Genomic DNA, 6,507 nt, shown 5'->3' with positions numbered 1-6,507 from the left:
GATTTTTACAAGCAGACATTTGAACTTCGTTCTTTTTATTTTTTGAGTGAAATCCTATAAGCCATTTCATGGTAACGATGTTAGTTCTATTTTCGTGATGATTGATAGTTATTATAAGTGGTTTTTTGTTTGTTCATTTACTTTGGCCGAATCAAACGTTTACAGTTTGTTTGATTTTTTGGTGTCTGAACAGTGTGAACAGTTCTTTTTGTTTTGTGATTAGTTGGTTAGTTCAATAAATGGGCTATGAGTTGTCTGCTTATCCCGCACCGCATTTCTGGTTGTCAGTTTTTTGGGTGCGGAAAATTCAAGAAATCTTGCCATGTATAATTTAGAAGTTTGGCAAATTTTAAATACTTTCTTGGTATTTGTTGTAAGAACTATTTTTTTCTTTTTCTTTTTTTAATGGAATTTTTTCTTGTTTTTCTTGTATTTCTTTTTTTTCTTTCATCTGGAGTCATTTTGCTTTTTCTTAAATTTTCTACAAATCTGGTTCCTTTTCTTCTTTTCTTTTGTAAATCGACTTTTTTAGATTTTGATTCAATCATTGGTTTGTCTTCTAATAATGTTATTTGTTTCAATCTTGGAAAATCAATATCTTCTTCATCATTTTTATCATTGATGAAATTTAAAAAGCCAGCTTTTTCACCATGAACTAAAAGTCTTTTAAAATTGCAGAATTTTTGTCGTTTAATTTTCTATTTATTTTTTCATCGTTATGTAAAACAATGTATTTATTTTTTATATCATCAAGAACTCGTTTTGCTTCATTTTCTTTTAACTGTATATTTCTATTCAATAAATGAAATAAATAAAGCTTTGTATGTTTTGTTGGTAAAATTTGTTTATTTTATTTCTCTAGTTATAGTATATACAATATTTCTCTAAGTCAATTAAAAAAACATTTTTTAAATTAGTATAAAGAAATAATATGTTATTATATTATAATGATAAGTATAACAATAAAGAAGTGTGTTTATAATATTCATCCTAACAAGGATGGATTAAGAATAAATATAATCAAAAAGGTGCCTATTATTGGAAACAAAAAACAATATTGGCTATTACCAATGTAGTGTTACAAAACATGGCCAAAAAGGACAAAAAGTATGTGGACTACATCGCTTTTTTGGGAGTGTTTTAATGGTTTAATACCAGATGGTAAAGTACTTGATCATATTAACAATAATAAAGAAGATAATAGATTATGTAATTTACAGCTAGTTACACATCAAGAAAACTGTAAAAAATCAGCAAAATATCGTGATTACAATTTGTAGCTAAGAAAATGTGTGCCATAAATATTGATACTAATGAAGTTACATATTTTAACAACATGTGTTCATGTATTCCTTTTGGATTGAATAATTATTGGCATCATTATTAGTTCTTCTTTTAGCTGCTACTACTATCACTTTTACGGCAATATTTATCCATTGGATTATCCAACACCTCGTCTGCGTTTTTCTCCTGCGGTAGTTTTCCAAACATGCTGATAGTACGTAGTATCCCTCTAAAGTAAAGAGGTGTTCTCTTGTGTTGATACCCAGACTCCTCTCCATATTTCAAAGCTTGCCTACTAAGCACTAATTCGCATGTGTTCAGGCGAAGCGATAATTTTAACAAGAGAGTATTTCAAGTTTAAGAGTGAATTAGGAAGACGAGAAGGTATAACAAGTGAAATTTTGTTATCTTAAGACTTTTAAATGCATATGAAGGTTCACAACAACCGCTGTATCAGTGTTCTGAAACCGCACTTATTTGTCTTTGTTTTTATAACAATTAGAACTTTACTGGAACCTCTAACTTTATTGTCTTTGTTACTTTTCAAAATTTGAACTTCCATCTTGAGGTTATGCCTTACCTGTGGGTGCGGTTTATAAAGGAACTTTTGTGACGTTAGTCATTAAATTAATCTTGTGCAAGATGTGCAGGGTTTGAGCTCGATCTGCGAACAAAAAATAGCAGGTCCCAAATTTTTTTTAAATAATCCGTACAGGCCAAAGGTGGAATTAAACCGTGATGTAGCTATCTCTTTGGGAGGGACATGGCCACTGGAGATATTTGGCCTCAAAATCACTATAGTTTGCCATGCCATTTTACATGGGTAGTTATTAACTTGCATTGATTAACAGGTAATTAATCAAATTACATGAAACTCCCGTATATAACTCACGAAGGACATATTTACACTCGTGTGAAGCCAAAATGGAATTGGATGAATTGCTCAGGTTTAAGAGCCCCTTACTTTTACCATTATTTAGTGTAGTATTTAAGTAGGGGGTGGTGTAACTCCCCCCAGAAAATTGCAATTGTTAAACCGTTTTGGCTCTTTAAGTTAATGGGTATGCCCTTCAATCTGGTCAAATTTCACTGAAATCGGTGAGATGGCATGTATCACCTCTGCCTGGTCCTTGGACATGCTCTTATATGTCCATAAAACAAAAGAAGAAAGGGAACACAACAGTACCTAATTAGCAAGGCCTAATCGGAATAACAATGGTTCTTCTGTCCTCCGCAATTTCAGTCCGGTATATGAGAGTCTACCCCAAAACGATAATTGTTTGCGATTGCTCGTCATGCCAACAAAGCTACGAACTATTGTCATCCTCCTCATGCAATAGCGAGGAAGGATGAGTAGCACCTTACTCATGGTTTTGCTTATAATAGCCCTTTTTTACGGTTAGTTTCTCTCTTCTGCATTACTCTGCAATCTAACGTTGGTGCGAGGCAATTTCGGGTGAAAACTACAAAATAGCCCGAAATTACCTCACATACATGCTAGATTACATTGTAATGCAAATGAGAAAAACTAACCGTGAAAAGGGCTATTCTTCCCAATTTCGGCCTTGCTGGCATGAACCTGATGCGATGATGAATAATTCAAGGTTTAAATGACTTAAATGCGTCAAAAATTGTGGTTGGTCCGGGGGTTGTTTTGTTGGTGGATTTACAGAGCACACATATCTTTGTGATGGCTACCCGTAAATTATTAGTTCGCGTAATGAACGACCCCAACAATAAAAGAACTTTTAAAAATTTCAGGATTGATGAGTTCCCGGAGATGGATGTACAGAGTACCACACGAATGCTTGTTGATATGTATGGAGAACACCTTCGTTTCAGTGAAGCAGAAAGGGTTGAAATTGGTTATATCGGCTATTCAAACAAAAAATTTAAAATTACATGAAATGATGACCTTAAGAGGGCATTCGAAAGTGGCGAACTGCACAAGAATCAGCAAGCAGTCTTCTATATATGTAGAAAGCAGGAAGAGAGTGCTTCAAAACGAACTGCCGAAGATGTCACGCATGGTAAGTACAACTCTATTGCTGCGTTTTAAGTTCTTCATTTGCTTTTAAAACATTAATTTTTTGAACGTTTTTATTAGAAAAAACAGCCCCAGCACAAGTGTCCCCAGACGACAGCGAGACAGATTCGGACGATCCCTCGAAAAACAAGAGGCCACGAAAACAGTCGAAGGGAAAATCACTGGAAAAAACTATCGAACGACTACGTTCCATCCACGAAGATAAGTGGGGCCTCGGAGAATACAGGCTGTGGGCAACCGCATTGGTAAATTCTAGGAGACGTGAACATAAACCGTTTTTTTTATCATGTATTTCTACGTAGTTTCCATTTGTATGATTTTGGGATTTTTTCGAGAAGAACAAAGCAAAGCGACATGAAGAAATATATATTGAATATAGATTTGATGGGAGCTAAATGCGTTTTTGTTGATCTGTTGGAAGTGGCTTTATGAAAATATACCATTCAGTGTCATTTCCTTAAAATCGCTGGTCAGGTATTTTTTTGCGTTAATTCAGTGTAACTAGCATGGGGAACCTTGGGGTTACGGCTTGGGTTGGGTTTACCCTGGGTTATGATCGACTCCCCATTTGCGGTTACACACTTGTAAATTACCCAAGGGGAAGGTAAGCGTTGATCTGTTTTCATGGGAAACTTACCTTTAAGATAAGACAAGATGAGATTTATTAGTGTTTCCACTAAATGGTTTTTGAAAAACTAATTACAATACAAAATACATTAAAATTACGGATCTAAAAGAAAAAGTAAACATCGAAGATCGACATCTGAACGACAAACTTTTCTTTGGCTTATTTTCGGTAATTGTCTCGATCGGCGCTTCTCTTAAACTGTCCACCTCAATTAAGTTCAGCGATTCAGCGCTTCATTTTAAGAAGGCAACAAAGACGTCGACTTCAGTTACGCTTTCTCTAGTCCTTGCAACTCTCCAATTTATAATTTAGACGTCGACTTGCTGCTGGCCAGAAAAGGCGTGCTTGGGTGTTTACACGTCCGCAGTTGTTTACACAGTTCATCACAGCATGTATTTTCGTCGCGTTCGGCAATCTTGTGATTGGTTGAGCCGCTTTGGGGTTTTGTTAACCATAAGACTTACATCTGGAACTGTTATGGGCAATTCTTTTGTTCTTTTTGACGTATCCATGGAAATTTCCCACAGGAAATTTTCCTTTGGGCAGATCGGTTACACATAAAAAATTGCTTCCCCGTGGGAAAAAGCCACTTACCCAAGGGCAAAATGGCTAGTGTAACCGCAGCTATTAATTTCCACAGGAAAGGGGACATCGCAGTAGTTATCAAGAGCCACCAGACTACCCTGTATTCTCAAATGCCTCCAAGAAACGAATCAAAAGCGCATCTGAGCTTACACAGGCATTAACTGAAGTAGCATTTGTATTTCTGAAAAGCAGGAGATCCGACGTATATTCCCATGCTGAACAGGTAAGTGTCCAAGGTTGTTTGAAATGAATAGTTAAAGATTGAACGACAAAACACATGGGCAACTGTAAGTTTTTTCAAGTCGCCTTCAACATACTTCTTTTATCGCTTACTCTCTCTGCCACTGGGTTTAACCTGTTGCCTATGGTTAACTAAAACAACTAACAAATAGATTAAGAATATTTATTTCCCAAAGGAAAGAAATGGTTTTATGTTGATTGCGACGTTTTGAGTAACTTCCCGGCTTCCGGTTGGGGCATTCCTGCCATCCGGGATGTCATTCCTTGGTAAACCTTATAAGGCATACAAACAAAGCGTGACTTCTCTTTCACTCGCTTCTACAAGCAAGTAAAGCCCTCCCTCCCTCCCTATTTTCTGTCGTTTGCATATGGTGGGTTTGCCCTCACCTTTCCTGGGACTACGTCCTTTAGATTTGGCTTTTCCCATGTTTAATAAACGGCCATGCCCATCGGGGCTTGGCCAAACTTTATCCATACACATGGTTCATTTATTGTTGTCCTAGCAAACGGAGCTCGCCCTAAGCAACACCTTGCCAACAGTAGTTATCTTTAGGATAAGGAGCATGAAGCATGAAGATAAAAAAATATGATTTTTGTTCACATCTGACCTCCTTAGGCACCCGCTGATAAAGCCACATACAACAGGACAGAGCTATTAAAACAGATGCAGTTGCTAAGCGAGCTATACCAATCAGGAGCTCTCTCCAAAGAAGAATTCGAAGAACAGAAGAAAAATGTCCTGAGTGACATCTCAAAATGTTAGCCCAAAGTAACAGATGTAATAAATTGTTTTATTGTTATTGTGCTATTTAAGGATTTAAATAATCCACATTCCTGGACTTTAAAGAGATCTTCCCTTAAAAATGACAATAAAAAAAGGAAAGAAAAGAAAAGATTCTGAAATGGTTGTGTAGAGCGTGTCTTTTGTGAACGTTGCATACCATCTTGACCTCGGCCGCTATTCCCCTAATGCGCACTTGGTTGCAAGGTAAATAATAGTTTGACACTGACTAGTTTTTTTGATGTTTCGTGCAAGACGTTTCGGCTGGTGCTTCCAGACTGCGGATCCTTTATTGAGTACCAGGCTTCCAAGAAAAGTCGCTCGTGGTAGTTAGCCTCTTGTCCAACTACCACGAGCGACGTTTCTTGGAAGCCTGGTACTCAATAAAGAATCCGCAGTCTGGAAATGACCACATCGCCATCGTAGAGGTCTACAAGTCTCTGGCACGCTCACAAGTCTCGCGCTACGTTTTCAAGAAACTGTACGCGGATTTTCATCAGCGCACACTCGATGTGCTGTTATTTGAATCACGCGTGCTACCGTTATATTGCAACTGATGAAGGCTTAAGCACCAGCCGAAACATCAAAAAAACTAGTCAGTGTCAAACCATTATCTTACTATGTCACCTCCTGACTACCACTACTCTATTTTTAAGTACCAGTAAATATACTATACGGTGTTTAGCAGTTTCTTGACCTTTCATCCATCGGGCAAGCTGCTAAGGCGTGAAAAACTAAAAAAGTGCAACGTTCAAAACATAATTTGCTTAAAAGGAGCTTTCTACGATCTCGGGAAGGAACAACCCGTTGAATTTTAATTTTTCGTGACTGATTTTTATTGATCTAGATGATTTTAATAAATTTTAAACAAACTGAAAGAAAAACACAACACAGTATTATCGGACTTGTGAACAGGGGAGTATTGTTCGGAACCCCACTTTT

The sequence above is a fragment of the Montipora foliosa genome, chromosome 9 (genome assembly GCF_036669935.1).
Source record: "Montipora foliosa isolate CH-2021 chromosome 9, ASM3666993v2, whole genome shotgun sequence".
NCBI classification, from domain to species: domain Eukaryota; kingdom Metazoa; phylum Cnidaria; class Anthozoa; order Scleractinia; family Acroporidae; genus Montipora; species Montipora foliosa.
This window is presented reverse-complemented; position numbering follows the sequence as displayed.